Genomic DNA, 23,889 nt, shown 5'->3' on the forward strand with positions numbered 1-23,889 from the left:
CTTTTCTCCCCTCAGGTTCGGCTCGGGGGGTCTTTTTTCCCTCCTCAGGCTCGGCTCGAGGGGTTTTCTCGTCCCTCAGGTTCGGCTCGGGGGTCTTTTCTCCCCTCAGGTTCGGCTCGGGTGGTCTTTTCTCTCCTCAGGTTCGGCTCGGGGGTCTTTTCTCCCCTCAGGCTCGGCTCGGGGGGTCTTTTCTCCCCTCAGGCTCGGCTCGGGGGGTCTTTTCTCCCCTCAGGTTCGGCTCGGGGGGGTCTTTTCTCCCCTCAGGCTCGGTTCGGGGGGTCTTTTCTCCCCTCAGGTTCGGCTCGGGGGGTCTTTTCTCCCCTCAGGTTCGGCTCGGGGGGGGTCTTCTCTCCCCTCAGGTTCGGCTCGGGGGGGTCTTCTCTCCCCTCAGGTTCGGCTCGGGGGTCTTCTCTCCCCTCAGGTTCGGCTCGGGGGTCTTCTCTCCCCTCAGGCTCGGCTCGGGGGGTCTTCTCTCCCCTCAGGTTCGGCTCGGGGGTCTTTTCTCCCCTCAGGTTCGGCTCGGGGGTCTTCTCTCCCCTCAGGCTCTGCTTGGGGGTCTTCTCGGCCCTCGAGGCCTCCGGGATCGGGGCGCCCCTCAGGCTCGGCTTGGGGGGTCTTCTCTCCCCTCAGGCTCGGCCAGGGGGTCTTTTCGCCCCTCACCTTCGGCTTGGGGGTCTTCTCTCCCCTCACCTTCGGCTCGGGGGTCTTTCCTCCCCTCAGGCCCGGCTCGGGGGGGGTCTTTCCTCCCCTCAGGCTCGGGCGAGGGGGGTCCTCTCTCCCCTCAAGCCCTGGTGGGGGTGCCTTGTCGGCCCTCAGCGGGGGCGCGGCCGGCGGCTGCAGCCCATGGAGCGGGGCCGGTGGGGAAGAGGCAGGGAGGGAGGGCGGGCGGGCGGGCGGGCTGGAGGAGGAGGCGGCGGCGGCGGCAGCAGCAGCAGGCTCGGCGCGTCCGTCGAGCTCGGGGGCGGCGCGGCGAGTGGGCAGCCTCCGGCCCGCGGCCCTTATAAGGGCCCGGACACGTGACGCTGAGCAGCCAATCGGGGCGCAGCCTCCGCCCCGGCCCCCCCCCCCCCGCGCCCGCGCGCGCGCGCGCGCGCCTCCTCCCCGCCCCTCGTGCCCGCGCGCCCGCCCTCGTGCCCGCGCGCCCTGAGGGGAGGCCGCGGCCCCCCGACGGCCGCCTACCCTGCCGCCCGCACGCCCGCCCGCACGGACCCGGGATACTAATAACAATAACAGTGCCATTTATTAAGCGCTTACTATGTGCAAAGCGCTGTTCTAAGCGCCGGGGAGGTTACAAGGCGATCAGGTTGTCCCACGGGGGGCTCACAGTCTTCATCCCCATTTTACAGATGAGGGAACTGAGGCCCAGAGAAGTGACTTGCCCAAATGATGACATTTACTAAGCGCTTGCTATGTGCAAAGCACTGTTCTAAGCGCCGGGGAGGTTACAAGGTGATCAGGTTGTCCCACGGGGGGCTCACAGTCTTCGTCCCCATTTTCCAGATGAGGGAACTGAGGCCCAGAGAAGTGACTTGCCCATATGATGACATTTATTAAGCACTTACCATGTGCAAAGCACCGTTCTAAGCGCCGGGGAGGTTACAAGGCGATCAGGTTGCCCCACGGGGGGCTCACAGTCTTCATCCCCATTTTACAGATGAGGGAACTGAGGCCCAGAGAAGTGACTTGCCCAAATGATGACATTTATTAAGCGCTTACTGTGTGCAAAGCACTGTTCTAAGCGCCGGGGAGGTTACAAGGCGATCAGGTTGCCCCACGGGGGGCTCACAGTCTTCATCCCCATTTTCCAGATGAGGGAACCGAGGCCCAGAGAAGTGACTTGCCCAAATGATGACATTTATTAAGCGCTTACTATGTGCAAAGCACTGTTCTAAGCGCCGGGGAGGTTACAAGGTGATCAGGTTGTCCCACGGGGGGCTCACAGTCTTCATCCCCATTTTACAGATGAGGTAACTGAGGCAGAAAGAAGTGACTTGCCCAAAGTCACCCAGCTGACAAGTGGCGGAGCCGGAATTTGAACCCACGACCTCTGACTCCAAAGCCGGTGCTCTTTCCACTGAGCCCCGCTGCTTCTCATAATAATGATGGCATTTGTTAAGCGCTTACTATGTGCAAAGCACTGTTCTAAGCGCCGGGGAGGTTACAAGGTGATCAGGTTGTCCCACGGGGGGCTCACAATTTTCATCCCCGTTTTACAGATGAGGTAACTGAGGCAGAAAGAAGTGACTTGCCCAAAGTCACCCAGCTGACAAGTGGCGGAGGCGGAATTTGAACCCACGACCTCTGACTCCAAAGCCGGTGCTCTTTCCACTGAGCCACGCTGCTTCTCATAATAATGACGGCATTTGTTAAGTGCTTACTTACTATGTGCAAAGCACTGTTCTAAGCGCTGGGGAGGTTACAAGGTGATCAGGTTGTCCCACGGCGGGGGAGGACTCAGTCTTCATCCCCATTTTCCAGATGAGGGAACTGAGGCCCAGAGAAGCGACTTGCCCAAAGTCACCCAGCTGACAAGTGGCGGAGCCGGGATTCGAACCCATGACCACCGACTCCCAAGCCCGGGCTCTTTCCACTGAGCCACGCTGTGTCACCGGGAGGAGGATTCTATTCATTTTATTTTGTTAATACGTTTGGTTTTGTCGTCTGTCTCCCCCTTCTAGCCTGTGAGCCCGTCGTTGGGTAGGGACCGTCTCTAGATGTTGCCGACTTGGACTTCCCAAGCGCTTAGTACAGTGCTCTGCACACAGTAAGCGTTCAATAAATACGATTGAATGAATGACAGCGGACCGGAGGAGCGGGAGGGGAAAGACCGGCCCGCGGGCGCTGTCCAGCTGCTGAGGGGCGCGCCGCCCTCACTCACTCACTCACTCACTCATATTTATTGAGCGCTTACTGTGTGCAGAGCACTGTACTAAGCGCTTGGGAAGTCCAAGTCGGCAACAGAGACGGTCCCTACCCACAACGGGCTCCCAGTCTAGAAGGGGGAGACAGACAACAAAACAAAACAGGTAGACAGGTGTCAAAATCGTCAGAACAAATAAGAATTAAAGCTCTATGCATATCATTAACAAAATAAATAGAATAGTAAATATATACAAGTTAAATAAATAGAGTAATAAGCCTGTACAAATGTATATACAAGTGCTGTGGGGAGGGGACAATCGTATTTATTCATTCAATCGTACTTATTGAGCACTCACTGGGTGCAGAGCACTGAACTAAGGGCTTGGGAACTACAAATCGGCAAGAGACAATAATAATAATAATAATAATGGCATTTATTAAGCGCTTACTATGTGCCAAGCACTGTTCTAAGCGCTGGGGAGGTTACAAGGTGATCAGGTTGGCCCACGTGGGGCTCACAGTCTTCATCCCCATTTTAATAATAATAATAATGGTGGCAATTATTTGCAAAGCACTGTTCTAAGCACTGGGGAGGTTACAAGGTGATCAGGTTGTCCCACATGGGGCTCACAGTCTTCATCCCCATTTTACAGATGAGGTCACTGAGGCCCAGAGAAGTTAAGTGACTTGCCCAAAGTCACCCAGCTGACAAGTGGCGGAGCCGGGATTTGAACCCATGACCTCTGACTCCAAAGCCCGGGCTCTTTCCACTGAGCCACGCTGCTTCTCTCCATTCATTCATTCATTCAATCTAGTATTTACTGAGCACTTACTGGGTGCAGGGCTCTGGACTAAGCGCTTGGTAACTACAAATCGGCAACAGAGACAATCCATTCATTCATTCATTCAATCGGATTTATTCATTCAATCATACTTATTAAAGCGCTCACTGAGTGCAGAGCACTGGACTAAGCGCTTGGGAACTACAAGTCGGCAACAGAGACAATCCATTCATTCATTCATTCATTCAATCGTATTTTTTGAGCACTCACTGGGTGCAAAGCACTGCACTAAGCGCTTATTGAGCGCTCACTGGGTGCAGAGCACTGGACTAAGCGCTTGGGAACTACAAATTGGCAACAAAGAGAGACAATCCATTCGTTCATTCATTCAATCGTATTTATTGAGTGCTTTCTGTGTGCAGAGCACTGGACTAAGCGCTTGGGAAGTACAATTCAGCAACAAATCATCATCAATCGTATTTATTGAGTGCTTACTATGTGCAGAGCACTGTACTAAGCGCTTGGGAAGTACAAATTGGCAACAAATAGAGACAATCCCTGCCCACAACGGGCTCACAGTCTAGAAGGGAGAGACAGACAAGAAAACAAAACAAGTAGGCAGGCGTCAATACCATCAGAATAAACTCAATTCATTTCATGCATTCAATCGTATTTATTGAGCACCTCCTGTATGCAGAGCACCGGACTAAGCACTTGGAAATTAGAAGATTAGGAAATTAGGAGAAGCAGCGCAGCTCAGTGGAAAGAGTACAGATTTTGGAGTCAGAGGTCATGGGTTCAAATCCCGGCTCCGCCAACTGTCAGCTGTGTGACTTTGGGCAAGTCACTTGACTTCTCTGTGCCTCAGTTACCTCACCTGGAAAATGGGGATTAAAACTGTGAGCCCCCCCGTGGGACAACCTGATCACCTTGTAACCTCCCTGGAACTTAGAACAGTGCTTTGCACATAGTAAACACTTAACAAATACCATCATTATTATTATTATTACAATTCGGCCACAGATAGAGACAGCCCCTACCCAACAACGGGCTCCTCAGGGGGCTGCCACCCACGCCCCGCCTGGCCTCTGTAACCCTTAGCCTCCCGCTCCTCTTCCCACACACGCCCTTCTTCCAGGCCTGGACATGTTGGCCGGTTTGACCCGGCCAACCTAGTACAGTGCCAAGCGCTAAGTACAGTGCTCTGCACACAGTAAGCGCTCAAAAAATACGATTGAATTAATGAATGAATTACTCCAGCAGCCCCTGGCTGGGCAGCGGCCGACAGACAAGGAGGCCGAGAGATGCCCCCTAAAATACCTAGAGAAGGCAGCTAGGGTCCCAGCCACCCACCCACAGACAACCTGATCACCTTGTATCCCCCCCCCAAGCGCTTAGAACAGTGCTTTGCACATAGCTAGCTCTCTTCCTCCCTTCAGAGCCCTACTGAGAGCTCACCTCCTCCAGGAGGCCTTCCCAGACTGAGCCCCTTCCTTCCTCTCCCCCTCGTCCCCCTCTCCATCCCCCCATCTTACCTCCGTCCCTTCCCCACAGCACCTGTATATATGTATCTATGTTTGTACATATCTATTACTCTATTTATTTATTTTACTTGTACATATCTATTCTATTTATTTTATTTTGTTAGTATGTGTGGTTTTGTTCTCCGTCTCCCCCTTTTAGACTGTGAGCCCACCGGTGGGTAGGGACTGTCTCTATATGTTGCCAACTTGTACTTCCCAAGCGCTTAGTACAGTGCTCTGCACACAGAAAGCACTCAATCAATACAATTGATGATGATGATGATGATGATTATTTGCTTGAGGGGGCGGTCCAGATTTGGAGATGTTTGGGAACAGATACACACAAACACACATCTACACGAGGCTGCCTGTGACCTTCCGGCCTACCTGGGGGCCATTAGACGCAGGTGTGCTTGGGCTCTGCTGTTCCCCGCCAAACAGCCATGGCCATTAATCCAGGATTTATCCGTGAAATCCCCTTATCCCACTTCCTTCCAGGCCTTCTCCAGTTTCCTTTCACCACAGGCCGCACGGCTCGCTTTCCCTCCCTCTGACGGCTGAGAAATCAGATGCCGTAATCGGGCGGCGAGGAGGCAACTCCCTTGACCTCAACAGAAGGGGCTCCGGGGACAGGAGCGGGAAGCCGCCTCCTGGGCGACCACCGGGGGAAACCGGGCAACCCTGCTTTCCGGGGGAAGGAGCCCCAGCTGCAATTGATTCTCAACAGCTAAGTGCATTTTTGCCTTAGTCATCCAGCCCACCATTCAGACGCCCTCGGAGGTGGGGAGAGGGTGAGGGGGCTTCAGAATCGGAGCCAGCAGTGATAGGGGTCCAGTTGGCGATGGATGGGTGGCTCGGGGCTAGCCACTTTGGGGGGGGTCTTATCACTAGGTTTCCCCAAGGAAGGAAGTCAAGAAGAAGAAAGATTGTGGTGTCTGTTACGAGCTTTCTGTGTGCCGAGCACTACGTTAAGTGCTGGGAGAGAGAGAAGCTGATCGGGACGGGCACGGGCCCTGCCCTACATGGGGCTCAGAGTCTAAGGAGGCGGTAATACTACTACTACTAATGATGGTATTTGTTAAGCGCTTACTATGTGCACAGCACTGTTCTAAGCGCTGGGGAGGTTACAAGGTGATCAGGTTGTCCCACGGGGGACTTACAGTTTTAATCCCCATTTTACAGATGAGGTAACTGAGGCCCAGAGACGTGAAGTGACTTGCCCAAAGTCACACAGCTGACAATTGGCGGAGCCGGGATTTGAACCCATGACCTCTGACTCCAAAGCCCGGGCTCTTTCCACTGAGCCATGCTGCTTCCCCTGCAAGCACTTACTATGTGCCAGGCACTATACTAAGCGCGGTGGTGGTTACAAGCAAATCGGGTTGGACACAGTCCTCGTCCCTCATGATGCTCACAGTCTTTTTCCCCATTTTACAGATGAGCCACAGAGAAGTGACTTGCCCTGGGTGACACAGTAGACAAGCGGTTTTCCTCAGCTCCCCCTCCCTTCTGCGTCACCTCAACTGGCTCCCTTTGCTCGTCCCTCCTCTCCCCGCTGCACTTATGTATCTAGCTATAATTCTTTTTATTTATATTGATGCCTGTTTACTCGTTTTGATGTCTGTCTTTCCCCCTCGAGACTGTAAGCCCGTTATGGGCAGGGATGGTCTCTCTTTATTGCTGTATGGTATTTTCCAAGCACTTAGTACAGTGCTCTGCACCCAGTAAATGCTCAATAAATACGATTGAATGAATGAATGAATGAACCCAGATCCTTCTGACTGCAGGCCCGGGCTCTATCAATCAATCAATCATATTTATTGAGTGCTTACTGTGTGCAGAGCACTGTACTAAGCACTTGGGAAGTACAAGTTGGCAACATATAGAGACGGTCCCTACCCAACAGTGGGCTCACAGTCTAGAAGGGCTCACAGTCCACTAGACAACACTGCTTCATCCTCATTTCGCAGCTGAGGTTACTGAGGCCCAGAGAAGTGCAGCAACTTGCCCAAAGTCACACAGCAGGCGAATGGCAAAGCCTCGATTAGAACCCAGGTCCTCTGAATCCCAGGCCTGGGCTCTTTCTACTAGTCTACATTGCTACAACAGTGTTGGCAGACGTGATCCCTGGCCACAAGGAGCTTACAGTCTACAGGAAGAGTAGACATATAAATAAATTACAGAATGAGGAAAGGGTAGAATACAAGGATGTAGACACAAAGGCAGGGAATATTTAGCCTTCTTGGAATAGCATGAAAGGGGACACAGTGGAGAAGCTAGGGATGGGAGGACTGGAGCGTAGACGAGAAGCTCGTTGTGGCAGGGAACGTGTCTACCAACTCTGCACAGTGCTGTGCATACGGTAAGCGCTCAATAAATACCATGGATTGACTGGAGTGGATTGATGTTGGGGTTTGGAAACTGAGGGGAAGGAGGGAAGAGTTGGGGGAGGGGTCTTGTCTGCTGGAAGTAAACACTGAGGCCGGTTGAAAGAAATTAGCAGGATCTGAGGGTTTTTAACTGTAGCGATGGATCACATTTCTCCCTCCGATAACAATAGGTGCATCTGATGCTGGGATTACTTGTCACAGTTCAGCATAGAATCAATCAAGCCTATTTAATGAATGCTTATTGGGCGTTCTAAGCACTTGGGAGTACTAAGTACTAAGCCCTTGGGAGAGTACAATAGAACAGAGTTGGATAGACACGGTCCCCGCCCACAAGGAGATTACAATCGAGGAGGGGGAGACAGTCAATAATATAAAGAAAGAAGTAACGGATTCGTATCTAAGTGCCGTGGGGCGGAGGGTGGGATGAATAAGGGTTACAGATCCAAGTGCAAGGGCGATGCAGAAGGAAGTCGGGAAAATGAGGGCTTAGTCGGGGAAAACCTTTTGGAGGATGAAAAAACGTAATTGATTTTAATGCCAATCACTCCAACCAGACTCTGTACTTTTGAGGGAGGGAATCAGGTCTACTCCTACGGCTGTGTCGCCCCTTGTGCTGAATAAAATGGTCTGTACACAGAAACTCTCAATAAATATCATCGATTGATCGATTGCTTAGTCCAGGCGGGGTTAAGTTCCAATAAGAGGGTGTCTTAGGCCTTCCTACCTGATTGACAGCTGCTGCCTGGAGGTGTAAAGACCCCATGCCCCCATCTTATCAGCACCAGCCAAACGAGGCCCTGAGATTCCCCCGCGCCCCCCGGCCTGTAAGCTGGGATAGGGCCAATTGGAAGAATTGAGAAGCAGCGTGGCTTAGTGGATAGAACACAGGCCTGGGAGTTGGAAAGATCTGGGTTCTAATCCTGGCTCCACCACTTATCTGCTCTGTGACCTTGTTTGAACCACTTCTCTGGGCCTCCGTGATGGGGATGAAGACTGGGAGCCCCACATGGGCCAGGGACTGTATCCCACCTGATTTGTTTCTAGCAGCCCCAGCACTTAGTACAGTGCCTGGCAACATAGTAAGTGCTTAACAAATGCTACAATAAGTAGATAAATAAATAAATACCCAAAAGACTATCAGTCAGTCAGGCCCACGAGACAGCATCGGGCTACCCGATTTCGGTTTGGAGGTTCTAAAAATGTTTCTGACCGCTCATGGTAATCAATCCATCAGCAGTCATTATTGAGGGCATACTCTGTAAGGGCCCTGTACTGAGCACTTGGGAGAGTACACTAGAGCAAGTAGACCAGAGCCCTGCCTTCAATCAATCAATCAATCAATCAATCATATTTATTGAGCGCTTACTGTGTGCAGAGCACTGTACTAAGCGCTTGGGAAGTACAAGTTGGCAACATATAGAGACAGTCCCTACCCAACAGTGGGCTCACAGTCTAAAAGGGGGAGACAGAGAACAAAACCAAACATACTAACGAAGTAAAATAAATAGAATAGATATGTACAAGTAAAATAGAGTAATAAATATGTACAAACATGTATACATATATACAGGTGCTGTGGGGAAGGGAAGGAGGTAAGATGGGGGGATGGAGAGGGGGGACGGAGGGGGGAGAGGAAGGAAGGGGCTCAGTCTGGGAAGGCCTCCTGGAGGAGGTGAGCTCTCAGTAGGGCCTTGAAGGAGTTTACAGTCTAATGACAGCTTGGCGTTTTACACGGGTGTCGCCCCATGAACACTTTTGGGGTTGGGGCCCCAAAGAGATTCTTTGGGGTCAAAAAATGATGTCCCAAAATGACCGCACCTACATTCCATGGCGTTCAGTTGTTTCTATTGAGCACTTATTGCGTGCAGAGCACTGTACTAAACGCTTGGGAGAGGACACTGTTGGGTAGGGACTGTCTCTATATGTTGCCAACTTGTACTTCCCAAGCGCTTAGTACAGTGCTCTGCACACAGTAAGCGCTCAATAAATACGATTGATAGACTACACAACAATAAACAGACACATTCCCTGCCCACAACGAGCTGCCAGTCTAGAGGACTGCGGCCCCTGGAGAATTTTGAGCCCGGGAGGGGCATGATCACATCTGCCTCTTAGAAGAGGCCAACCTCCATCCGGTGGCGGTGGGAGGGCGGGGGGGTTAGGATGGGATGGGGGGAGGGCCCAGAGGGAGTTGGGCAGGAATCAGAACAAAGTGGGTGAGTAATTACTCCCTCCACAAGCTCTTAATGGTTTAGTCATGAGTCAAGGGTGAGACTGAATGATCTTTCTGGGCAAGCTGTCTGCACCGAACAAGCCAGCCAGATAATCACTCAATCCTTCACTTCATTTAGGAGGTTGAGACCCAGTCAGCACGTCAGAGGGACAGTGATCCCAAAGATCCCAGGCCCACAGGGGAAATCGCGATTCCAAGGACGGGAGTAAATAACCATCATCACGCCTTGGATTTATATAGCACCCGTCTCCTAGGAGCTCAGAGGGCTTTCCACGTTCGTTATCAAGTCCTGGGATGGAGGAGTAGCGTGGCCTGGTGGCTAGAGCACGGGTCTGGGAGTCCGAAAGATCTGGGTTCGAATCCCGGCTCGGCCACTCGTCGGCTGTGTGACCTTGGGCAAATCATTTAGACTTTTAGACTGTGAGCCCACTGTTGGGTAGGGACTGTCTCTATATGTTGCCAACTTGTACTTCCCAAGCGCTTAGTACAGTGCTCTGCACACAGTAAGTGCTCAATAAATACGATTGATTGATTGATTTAGCTTCTCTGGGCCTTAGTTCCCTCATCTGGAAAATGGAGGTTAAGGCTGTGAGCTTCATAGAGGACATGGACTGCGTACAGCCTGATTAGCTTGAATCTACCCCAGCTCTTAGTACAATGCCTGACACATCAGATTTATTTGATCAAGTCAAATGATCAAGTCGATCATATTTACTGAGCGCTTGCCGTGTGCAGGGCACCGTACTCAGTGCTTGGGAGAGTATAACACAATATAACAGACATATTCCCTGCTTACAACTTACGGACTAGAGGGGAAGACAGACCGTAATATAAATAAATTACGGATATGGGCACAAGTGCTGTGGGGCTGGTGGGGGTGTTTGGAGGGAGGTGAATAAAAGGAGCAAGTCAAGGTGGCACAGAAGAGAGCGGGAAAAGAGGAAATGAGGGCTTAGAGAAGACTGCTTGGAGGAGATAATAATATTCATTCATTCAATCATATTTATTGAGCGCTTACTGTGTGCAGAGCACTAATAATGGTATTTCTTAAGCGCTTACTATGTGCCAAGCACCATTCTAAGCGCTGGAATAGATACAAGGTTGCCCCACTTGGGGTTCACAGTCTTAATCCCCATTTAACAGATGAGGTAACTGTTAAACTGTTAACTCAGTGTTTAGGCACTGAGAAGTCAAGTGACTTGCCCAAAGTCACCCAGCTGACAAGTGGCAGAACCGGGATTAGAACCCATGACTTCTGACTCCCGAGCCCGGGCTCTTTCCACTGAGCTACGCTGCTTCTCTAGATGTGCCTCGAAGGAGGCTTTGAAGGTGGGGAAATAATAATAATAATAATAATAATAATGGCATTTATTAAGCACTTACTATGTGCAAAGCACTGTTCTAAGCGCTGGGAAAGCAATCGTATACCTGCAAGTGCCAAGCCCTTAATAAATACTATTTAAAAAAAGGGGAGCGAGCAGGGATTATTCCCTCCCGTTTGACAGCTGAGGAAACGGAGGCAGGGAGAAGTGAAGTGATTGGTCACTTAGCAAGGAGGTGGTGAAGCCAAGTCCCCCAACGCTCAGCCCAAGGGTAGACCTGTATATATGTATATATGTTTGTACATATTTATTACTCTATTTATTTATTTATTTATTTATCTTACTTGTACATATCTATTCTATTTATTTTATTTTGTTAGTATGTTTGGTTTTGTTCTCTGTCTCCCCCTTCTAGACTGTGAGCCCGCTGTTGGGTAGGGACCGTCTCTATGTGTTGCCGACTTGTACTTCCCAAGCGCTTAGTACAGTGCTCTGCACACAGTAAGCGCTCAATAAATACGATTGATTGATTAGACCAGGAGGCTCTCCCACTCTCGGCGTCGCACCAGCGCCCCCTGGTGGTTGGTCAACAGCGCCAGCGTGGTTAGGCGGACGCAGCTGGCACGGTTGGTAATAATACTATTACTACTAATAATAATAATAATGACATTTAGTAAGCGCTTACTATGTGCCAAGCACTGTTCTAAGCGCTGGGGACATTACAAGGCGATCAGGCTGTCCCACGGGGGGCTCACAGTCTACATCCCCTTTCTACAGATAACTCAGGCCCAGAGAAGTGAGGTAAAAATAAAAATAAAATAATGGCATTTATTAAGCGCTTACTATGTGCAGAGCCCTGTTCTAAGCGCTGGGGAGGTCCAAGGTGACCAGGTTGTCCCACGGGGGGCTCACAGTCTTCATCCCCATTTTCCAGATGAGGGAACTGAGGCCCAGAGAAGTGAAGTGACTTGCCCAAAGTCACACGGCTGACAGTTGGCGGAGCTGGGATTTGAACCCATGACCTCTGACTCCAAATCCTGGGCTCTTTGCACTGAGCCACGCTGGACAGGGCTGCTGACAGACTCCTGCAGCACGCACACACACACACGCACACACACCCCCCCCTCCCCTTCATATAATAATAATGACGGCATTTGTTAAGCACTTACTATGTGCCAAGCACTGTTGTAAGCGCTGAGGGCGGTGGAGGGAATACAAGGTAATCAGATTGTCCCACAAGGGGTTCACAGTCTTAATCACCATTTTACAGATGAGGTAGCTGAGGCCCAGAGAAGTTAAGTTAATTCATTCATTCATTCAATCGTATTTATTGAGCGCTTACTGTGTGCAGAACACTGCACTAAGCGCTTGGGAAGTACAAGTTGGCAACATAGAGAGACGGCCCCTACCCAACAGTGGGCTCACAGTCCATTCATTCAATCGTATTTATTGAGCGCTTACTGTGTGCAGAGCACTGTACTAAGCACTTGGGAAGTGCAAGTTGGCAACATATAGAGACGGTCCCTACCCAACAGCGGGCTCACAGTCTAGAAGGGGGAGACAGAGAACAAAACAAAACATATTAACAAAATAAAATAAATAGAATAAATATGTACAAGTAAAATAGAGTAATAAATATGTACAAACATATATACATAGTGACTTGACTATAGATAGCACACTCCTCTAAATGTTTATCACAACCAAAAATTTGGTAACCCAGTGACTTTCCCAAAGTCACATAACAGACAAGTGGCGGAGACTGGATTAGAACCCATGACCTCTGACTGCCAAGCCCGTGCTCTTTCCACTGCACCACACTGCTTCTCTGAGAGATGATAGACTCCACACCTCTCATTTTCAGAACCTTATTCAAATCCCATTTCCTCCAAGAGGACTTCCTTGACTAAGCCCTCATGCGCTTGGATCTGTCCCCGCTGTTGGGTAGGGACCGTCTCTCTATGTGGCCAACTTGTACTTCCCAAGCACTTAGTACAGCGCTCTGCAAACAGTAAACGCTCAATAAATACGATTGAATGAATGAATGTCCCCTTTAAGCACTTGATACCCCCCCCACGCTCAGCCCCACATCATTTATCATCATCATCAATCGTATTTATTGAGCGCTTACTATGTGCAGAGCACTGTACTAAGCGCTTGGGAAGTACAAATTGGCAACATATAGAGACAGTCCCTACCCAACAGTGGGCTCACAGTCTAAAAGTCATTTATGGCCATTATCTGCAGTGTATTTTAATGTCTGTCTCCCCTTCTGGACTTGTAAGCTCCTTGTAGAAAGGGAACTTGTTTGCCTACTCTATTGTACTGCCCTGTCCCAAGCTCTCACTGCAATGCTCTGCACACGGTAAGCGCTCAATAAATACGATTGACTGGCTAGTTCCCGGGAGAATCAATCAATCAATTGTATTTATTGAGCGCTTACTGTGTGCAGAGCACTGTACTAAGTGCTTGGGAAGTCCAAGTTGGCAACATATAGAGACGGTCCCTACCCAACAGTGGGCTCACAGTCTAAAAGGGGGAGACAGAGAACAAAACCAAACATACTAACGAAATAAAATAAATAGAATAGATATGTACAAGTAAAATAAATAGAGTAATAGATATGTACAAACATATATACAGGACAGTGCTCCAACGCTTCGAACAGTACTTGGCACATAGTAAGCACCTAATGAGGACCATAACTGGCCTATAGCCGAGACATATCCTCAGCCATACCCACAGCAGGCTCCGTCGTCGTGAGGCCACAGTTAAGGGTAAAGGGGCTGGGAATTCTCATCTTCTCCCTTATTTTCTATTTCCAGGGTCTCCCATTTGTGGGAATGAACTGCCAGGGCCTCCTGGGACTTGCTGTCTGATTTGCATCCATTTGCATACGCCTGCATAGACTGCAGTCATCGTCCCTTGATTTTTTTGTTTTTTTAAATCTTCATTGTTTCCCAGGGGTTCTCTCATTATCCCAACTCCCAGGAGGGCTCAGTAGGGTGGGGAGACGGAGCGAGGGATAGACACCTCATCCGGAACTGGGGAGAGACAGAGGTTTGGATCTCTGGGAATCTTTTTCATGATATTCATTAATTCATTCATTCAATCGCATTTATTGAGCACTTACTGTGTGCAGAGCACTATACCAAGCGTTTGGGAAGTACAATTCAGCAACAAATAGAGACCAACCCTGCCCACCATGGGCTCACAGTCTAGAAGGGAAGACTGTTAAGCGTTTACTATGTGCCATGGACATTTAAATGTAAAATCTCCATTTTACAGATGAGGTAACAGAGACACAGAGAAGTTAAATAATAATAATAATAATTTTGGCAATTTTTAAGCACTTCCTATGTGCAAAGCACTGTTCTAAGCGCTGGGGGGGATACAAGGTGATCAGGTTGTCCCACCTGGGGCTCACTCACAGTCTTAATCCCCATTTTACAGATGAGGGAACTGAGGCTCAGAGAAGTTAAGTGACTTGCCCAAGGTCACACAGTAGACAACTGGAGGAGCTGGGACTAGAACCCAGGTCTTTCTGACTCCAAGGCCCGGGCTTCACATGGAATACCACCCTCCTCTTAGCTCTGCCAAACCCCATCCTTCCTCCCCTCCTAAAAGTCACCTCCTCCAGGAAGCACTCCTGGATTACCGCCCCCCCCCAACACACACACACTTTTCTGCTCATATCAACCCATCAGCCCCCCCCAACCCTGTGTTTATTATTGATTTATCTCTCCACTTGAATCAATTATTCATGTCAATTTTCTCCCTCTTGACTATGATATGTTCATCAATTTATGCCTGCCGCCTCCCCCATTAGAGTGATCGAATGTAAGTGCAGAAAGACAGCGAGATGTTGTCCTCAAGCCTCGAGGTTGCCGTCTGGGGTCGGGCCTGGTGGTGTTATCTACAGAGATAGGAAAGTTGGGAGCGGGGAAGGATTAAGGGGAGAAGGGGAGAAAAGAAGCTGCGTGGCCTAGTGGATACAGCATGGGCTTGGGAGACAGAAGGACCTAGGTTCTAATCCCGGCTTTGCCACTTGTCTGCTGTGTGACCTTGGGCATGTCACTTCACTTCCTCTGGGCCTCGGTTACCTCCAGTGATTGCCCACTCACCTCTGCAACAAATAGAAACTCCTCACTACGGGCTTTAAAGCAGACAATCCCCTTGCCCCCTCCTACCTCTCCTCAATAATGCCAACCTCCTCTTTTTACCTCGATCTGATCTATCTTGCTGCCGACCTCTCGCCCACATCCTGCCTCTGGCCTGGAACGCCCTCCCACCTCATAGCCTACAGACAATTACTCTGCCCTCCTCCAAAGCCTTATTGAAAGTCCATCTCCTCCAAAAGGCCTTCCCTGTCTAAGCTCCACTTCTCCTCTTCTCCCGCTCCCTTCTAGCATCGCCCTGACTTGCCCCCCTCCCGGCCCCACAGCACTTATATCCAGATCGGTCATTTCTTTCTTTCTATTAATGTCTATCTCCCCTTCTAGACTCTAAGCTCATCGTGGGCAGGGAACGTGTCCATTATATTACTCTCCCAAGTGCTTAGTACAGTGCTCTGCACAAAGTAAGCGTCAATAAATACGATTTACTGATTGAGAGAGAGTAGTGGTCTGCCATATATGAGTATGGGGAGAGAGTTTGTACTTTCCAAGTGCTTAGTACAGTGCTCTGCACACAGTAGGCGCTCAATAAATATGATTGAATGAATGAATGAGTTCCAGGCCAGCCCCTCTTGGGGGACGGTTTTGGGGATGAGTCTTGACGGGGCTTCCTACCCTTCAGGACCCTCAGTTATGGAAGGAGGGAGGGGCTTCTCCTGGTGGCCCAAGGGGAGACATTACCAGAACTGTCTGACTGTTCCAGGAAAACATTTCATCAGGAAACTGAGCTCACAGTGAAAATTGAACCTCTCATCCCCTGGCAGCCCGGGGGAGCACACAGGGCCTTCCGTTTCCCCAAGCAAATCACTTCCAGGCAGGCCGGGGCAGAGCGAGAGGAGTGCGCTGGCCTTGGATGCCCGGAGGCCGGTGCCCCTGCCCCTCCCCAACCCCAGCTCGGGGTCACCTCGGGAGAGGGAGGTGTCACGGCGGCCAGCTGGCGGGGGAGAGGGGGGGAGCTAACCGGGGTGACCGTCCACGGCCCTCCGAAAACCCAGATCCCGGACACACGTGGCATCACGCGTGAGGATGTCCCGCGGTCGACATTTTTCAGAAGTCCACCAGATGGGCTCCAGACCCGCTGGACTTGGAGTGTTTCCTTGGGGGATCCTGACCCTCCTGAGCCGCAGCCTTCCCATCCCGGGCCTCGGGGGTGCCGCTTCCAAGCCTCGGCACTCGGCACCGGGAGAGACGGCCGGAATGGAAAACTCAAATTCGGACACAAAAGCCCACGAGGTCAAAGACAGTCCATGGTGAAACAGGCTCTTTCCGGCCTGGGAGTCAGACTCTGGATTTCGCCGCTTGTCTGCTGCGGAACCTTGAGCGAGTCACTTCTGGGCCTCAGTTTTCCTCATCTGTAAAGTGAGGATTCTGTACCCGCACCCAGGATGGTGAAGGATTGGGACCACGCTTCCGCTTTATCTCATGGTCACTCTCTGGGCTGGCGGGCTCGAGGCCCCTGACGGCCAACTTCCAGGTCACTGGGAGGCAGTGGGCAAGAAGGTGGGCAGACGGGAACACCACTCCCCAGAGCCCATGAACCTCCTTCACTGAGGATGGCCTTTTTTGAAATTTTTAATTTAATGGTATTAAGCACTTATTATGTGCCAGGCACTGTTCTAAGCTTGGCGGGTAGATACAAGGTAATCAATTTGGACATATAGGGGGCTTACTGTTTTAATCCCCATTTTCCAGCTGTGGGAACTGAGGCCCAGAGAAGTGGAGTGACTCGCCCAAGGTCATGCAGCAGACAAGTGGCGGGGCCAGGATTAGAACCCAGGACCTTCTGGCTCCCAGGCCCGGGGGGCTCTATCCACTAGGCCACACTGCTTCCCCTGACGGGCGGGCAATGGAGTCCAGGAGTGATGAGACTTTTCTGCCTCCTCCTCCTCCCCCATGGGGGAGACGTGGGGAGGGGAGAGGGAACAGGGGTAGAGCTGGGACATTCTCCCCTTACGGGAATGGATGGATGGCCTGGCCTGTTCTGGCCTCACAGAACTGGCTGTTTAATACCGAGACCAAAATAGGCTCAGAGTCAGGACACTCCAGTCTTGGCTGGGTTTCCTTACCATGGAGATCGCTGTGGCTCCCCACTCCCTCAACTGAACAGGAGATTGAGGAGGAGGAGGAGGAGGAAGAAGAGGAGGAGGAGAGGAGGAGAAGCAGGGGTGGAGAAGAGGAGGAAAGGAGAGGAGGAGGAGGACTGGAGAAGAGGAGGAGGATAGGAAGAGAAGCAGCTTGGCTCAGTGGAAAAAGCATGGGCTTTGGAGTCAGTGGTCCAGTTGTTAGCTGTGTGACTTTGGGCAAGTCACTTTAATTCTCCGTGCCTCAGTTACCACATCTGTAAAATGGGGGCTGACTGTGAGCCCCCTGTGGGACAACCTAATCACCTTGCAACCTCCCCAGCGCTTAGAACAGTGCTTTGCACATAGTAAGCACTTAACAAACGCCATTATTAAGCGGGGGTGGAGGAGGAGGAGCGGAGGAAGAGCGGAGGAGGAAGAGGGGAGGACAAGAAGAGGAGGAGCAGAGGAGGAGGAGGAGCATGGGGGAGGACCAGAGGAGGAGAAGGAGAGGAGAAGGAGAAGAGGAGGAGAAGAGAAGGAGGAGAGAAAGAGGAGGAGGAGGAAAAGAAGAGGAGGACAAGAGAGAAGAGGAGGAGGAGGAGGGACTTGAGTCACAGGCAGGGAAGGTTTCTGGTCCATCAGCAGGCGCTGGGCCTGACCAGGGTGGGCACACCCCCTGCCCTCCCAGGAAATGGCACCAAGGTGAAGGAGACCCTAACTAGAAGGAAGGCATGTCCAGGGCCTTCATCATCATCATCATCAATCGTATTTATTGAGCGCTTACTATGTGCAGAGCACTGTACTAAGCGCTTGGGAAGTACAAATTGGCAACATATAGAGACAGTCCCTACCCAACAGTGGGCTCACAGTCACACCTTCAATTGGTGTTCCGTTCACCTGGGGGGTCCCACACCATGCCACGCCACGCCACGCTGTGACACAACTGGCCACCGCACACCACGCTCCTCCTCACTACTGCACTCTACAACATGCCATGCCACTCTGTGACACACCTGGTAACTGCGAGCCACCCCCCTCCTCACCCTTGCACTCCACAACAGGCCACAACCACGCCAAGCCACACCAAACTAAAGTGTTCTGGGAAGACAGGCGAGATCGTTTCAAAATTCTATGTAGCTTTAACTTTGCAGCTATGCTGGAGAAAGCTTGGCTTTTCTAGATTTAGTAAAGTGCTCTGCACATAGTAAGCACTCAATGAATACCACTGATTGACTGATCCACTGACTGACCAATTGTTTGATTGACATCGTTGTGGGCAGGAAATGTGTCTTTGTTATTGTATTGTACTCTCCCAAGAGCTTAGTACAGTGCTCTGCACACAGTAAGTGCTCAAGAAACACCACTGATTGATTGACTGCAAGCCCAAGGTACTTCATCCAACAAACGACCTGACTTGAGCTCCATTGAAAATGTCTTCCCCGATTAAGACTAATTAAGGAGGCGCCATCATCCTTAAAGAAAGATTTTCTCACCGGGGAATGCTGTAAAATAATCACACTTGCCTCATTTCCCTGCCACATTCTTTAATTAGGGAAGATCTGAATCGGGAAGGGAGAGATCCCTTTCTTCTCAATGACTACTAGTCCCTGAAACCCGTTCTAAAGCAGAACCGGCAGAGTCCAAAGCCCCAGGCCCCACCTGAGGAGAAAATGTAGGAGCGGAAAACCGGGCTTGGGTCTTCTAACCACTGTGTCGTTCGGAGATAGGGTTGGGGGAGGAGAGGAGAGGGGTCTTTTCCACCCAGTAAAAGGAGTAAAAGGAAATGATCTCAGTTCCTAGAAATAATAACAATAAAAATCAATCAATCGTATTTATTGAGCGCTTACTGTGTGTACAGCACTGTACTAAGCGCTTGGGAAGTACAAGTTGGCAACATATAGAGACAGTTCCTACCCAACAGTGGGCTCACAGTCTAGAAATGGTATTTGCTAAATGCTTCTTACGTTAGGAGGCCTTCCCAGACTGAGCCCCCTTCTTCCTCTCCCCCTCCTCCCCCTCCCCATCCCCCCCCGCCTTACCTCCTTCCCCTCCCCACAGCACCTGTATATATGCATATATGTTTGTACGGATTTATTACTCTATTTTATTTGTACATATTTATTCTATTTATTTTATTTTGTTAATATGTTTTGTTTTGTTGTCTGCCTCCCCCTTCTAGACTGTGAGCCCGCTGTTGGGTAGGGACCGTCTCTAGATATTGCCAACTTGGACTTCCCAAGCGCTTAGTCCACTGCTCTGCACACAGTAAGCGCTCAATAAATACGATTGAATGAATGTATGATAATTGATTGATTGATTGGTAGCCCCCTCCCCGGCCCAAAGCTCCCGAGGAAGAGTGAGAAGGAAGAAGCTTGGGGACAATCATCCAATAAATACGATTGAATGAATGAATGAATGAATGAGTGAATGAATGACAGGCGCCCTTGTCACTTGGGCAGACCCCGAAAGCGACCCCAGGGCGCCCTCTGCTGGCCTATGGAGGGCAGTACAGAGGCCCGGAGCGGGAGCCAACAGGAAAGAAACTTCAGCCAACCTGGGCTGGAAAGATCAACCACCTTAGAAGTAGTAGTAGTATTCGTCGTAGTCAATCAATCCATCAATAAATCAATGGTCATTATTGAGCATCCAATCGATCAATCAATCAATCGCATTTATTGAGCGCTTACTGTGTGCAGAGCACTGTACTAAGCGCTTGGGAAGTACAAGTTGGCAACATATACAGACAGTCCCTACCCAACAGTGGGCGCACAGTCTAAAAGGGGGAGACAGAGAACAAAACCAAACATACTAACAAAATAAAATAAATAGAATAGATATGTACAAGCAAAATAAATACATAAACAAATAGAGTAATAAATATGTACAAACATATATACATATAGTGTGAGGAGCATTGTACTAGGCGCTCCGGAGAGGACAATTCAATGGAGCTGGTAATAATAATAATAATAATAATAATAATAATAATAGTAATAGTAATAATAATAATAAATTATGGTATTTGTTAAGCACTTACTATGTGCCAGGCACTGTTCTAAGTGCCGAGGTAGATACAAGCCAATCGGTCCCTGTCCCACATGGGGCTCACAGTCTTCATCCCCAACTTGTTGCCAGCTTGTACTTCCCAAGCGCTTAGTACAGTGCTCTGCACACAGTAAGCGCTCAATAAATACGATTGATGGGTTTTACAGATGAGGGAACTGAAACAAAGAGAAGTGACTTGCCCAAGATCACCAGCAGAAGCAGCGTGGCTCAGTGGAAAGAGCCCGGGCTTGGGAGTCAGAGGTCATGGGTTCAAACCCCAGCTCCGCCAATTGTCAGCCATGTGACTCTGGGCAAGTCACTTAACTTCTATGGGCCTCAGTTCCCTCATCTGTAAAATGGGGATTAAAACTGTGAGCCCCCCGTGGGACAACCTGATCACCTCGTAACCTCCCCAGCGCTTAGAACAGTGCTTTGCACATCATCATCATCAATCGTATTTATTGAGCACTTACTGTGTGCAGAGCACTGTACTAAGCGCTTGGGAAGTCCAAGTTGGCAACATATAGAGACAGTCCCTACCCAACAGTGGGCTCACAGTCTAAAAGGTAGTCACAAGGTTTCTGCTGCATAGGAACGGGGCATGGGCCTAGTAGTCACAAGGTTTGCTGCCATTTGTCTGCTGCATGGGGCTAGGGCACAGGCCTGGGAGTCATCATCATCAATCGCATTTATTGAGTGCTTACTGTGTGCACAGCACTGTACTAAGCGCTTGGGAAGTCCAAGTTGGCAACATATAGAGACAGTCCCTACCCAACAGTGGGCTCACAGTCTAAAAGGTAGTCACAAGGTTTCTGCTGCATAGGAACGGGGCATGGGCCTAGTAGTCACAAGGTTTGCTGCCATTTGTCTGCTGCATGGGGCTAGGGCACAGGCCTGGGAGTCATCATCATCAATCGCATTTATTGAGTGCTTACTGTGTGCACAGCACTGTACTAAGCGCTTGGGAAGTCCAAGTTGGCAACATATAGAGACAGTCCCTACCCAACAGTGGGCTCACAGTCTAAAAGGCAGTCACAAGGTTTCTGCTGCATAGGGACGGGGCATGGGCCTGGGAGTCACAAGGTTTGCTGCCATTTGTCTGCTGCATGGGGTTAGGGCACGGGCCTGGGAGGCCTCATCATCAATCGTATTTATTGAGCGCTTACTGTGTGCAGAGCACTGTACTAAGCGCTTGGGAAGTACAAGTTGGCAACATATAGAGACAGTCCCTACCCAACAGTGGGCTCACAGTCTAAAAGGTAGTCACAAGGTTTCTGCTGCACAGGGACGGGGCATGGGCCTGGGAGTCACAGGGTTTGCTGCCATTTGTGTGCTGCATGGGGTTGGGGCACGGGCCTGGGAGTCATCATCATCAATCGTATTTATTGAGCGCTTACTTTGTGCAGAGCACTGTACTAAGCGCTTGGGAAGTACAAGTTGGCAACATATAGAGACAGTCCCTACCCAACAGTGGGCTCACAGTCTAAAAGGTAGTCACAAGGTTTCTGCTGGATAGGGACGGGGCATGGGCCTGGGAGTCACAAGGTTTGCTGCCATTTGTCTGCTGCATAGGGTTGGGGCACGGGCCTGGGAGTCATCATCATCAATCGTATTTATTGAGCGCTTACTGTGTGCAGAGCACTGTACTAAGCGCTTGGGAAGTACAAGTTGGCAACAGATAGAGACAGTCCCTACCCAACAGTAGGCTCACAGTCTAAAAGGTAGTCACAAGGTTTCTGCTGCATAGGGACGGGGCACGGGCCTGGGAGTCACAGGGTTTGCTGCCATTCATCTGCTGCATGGGGTTCGGGCACGGGCCTGGGAGTCATCATCATCAATCGTATTTATTGAGCGCTTACTGTGTGCAGAGCACTGTACTAAGCGCTTGGGAAGTACAAGTTGGCATCATGTAGAGACAGTCCCTACCCAACAGTGGGCTCACAGTCTAAAAGGTAGTCACAAGGTTTCTGCTCCATAGGGTTGGAGCATGGGCCTGGGAGTCACAAGCTTTGCTGCCATTTGTGTGTTGCATCGGGTTGGGGCATGGGCCTGGGAGTCACAAGCTTTGCTGCCATTTGTCTGCTGCATGACCTTGGGCGAGTCACCCAACTCCCCTGTGCCTCAGTTCCCTCATCTGCAAAATGGGGTTGGAGACTGTGAGCCCCACGTGGGATAGGGACAGGGTCCAACCCAATTGGCTGGTTTCCGCCCCAGCTCTTAGAATGGTGCCTGGCACGTGGTAAGTGCCTAGCAAACAAATAATAATAATAATAATAATAATGATAGCATTTATTAAGAGCTTACTATGTGCAAAGCACAGAACAGTGCTTGGTACATAGTAAGTGCTTAATAAATACCATCATCATCATAGTAATAATAATGATGGCATTTGTTAAGCGCTTACCATGTGCAAAGCACTGTTCCAAGCGCTGGGGAGGTTACAAGGTGATCAGGATGTCCCACGGGGGGCTCACAGTCTTCACCCCCATAGTAAGTGCTTAATAAATACCATCATTATTATTATTATTATTATCATCAGAAGGCAGACAAGTGGAGGAGCCAGGCCTGGGCTCTAGCCACTAGGCCATGCTGCTTCTCATGGTACACATGATTCCTGCCCACAAGGAGCTGACAGTCCCGAATGGGAGAGAGAATATAAATAAATTAGAGCCCCGACCCAAGCCCTTCACTCGACACCCACACCCACACCCACACAATACACAACCTTTCCCCAGCCCCAATCCCCCACCCCTCCAATCTGGGAGAGTGAATCTGGATTGGCAGTTCTTGGACAAGATCACCAAATTCAACATCGAATTCATCGCTTTCTTCTCCTGCCCTGACAAGCCCCTCGTGGCACAGCGAAGCGGGCTCATCCCACAGAATTCGTCCTTCCCAAAGCTCTACTCTTCCCCCTTTCTACCCAATAAGCCGGAGTCTCCTAGGCTGCCGGCAAATTGATTTATGGAATTATCAATTGAGATGTACACATTTTAGCGCACTCCGCAGGGAACACGAGCATTCCCGGACTAATTAAAATGAGCGGCAGGGCCGATAATGCTCTTTTTTACAACCTTCCTTTCAGAAGACACTTCAAGCTGTGTATAATCTGGTGGCTTTTATCCATTTTTGGCAGATCAGTTGTCCAGACCCGATCCCATTTGCTATCAGCAAATACTCGGGGCTTTAAATCCATTTACAATGGAACGGTCCTAAATCCCCATGAATATTTGAGTTGACTTAAATTACCCCGACTCCTTACTCTCTTTTATAGAGGTACGAATAAAGCTGTGACAAATGAAGTAGAACAATTACATTATATCTACTAATAGTAATAATAATGATGAGAATAGTATTTGTTAACCACTTACTCTACGCCAAGCACCGTGCTAAGTGCTGGGGTATATGTTCTCATGAAAGAAATTTTCAGCAAACCACCTGAATCAATCAATAATCCTTTCTGAGAGCCCTGCTGAGCAGAGAACTAAATTTAC

The sequence above is a fragment of the Tachyglossus aculeatus genome, chromosome 27 (genome assembly GCF_015852505.1).
Source record: "Tachyglossus aculeatus isolate mTacAcu1 chromosome 27, mTacAcu1.pri, whole genome shotgun sequence".
Taxonomy (NCBI): domain Eukaryota; kingdom Metazoa; phylum Chordata; class Mammalia; order Monotremata; family Tachyglossidae; genus Tachyglossus; species Tachyglossus aculeatus.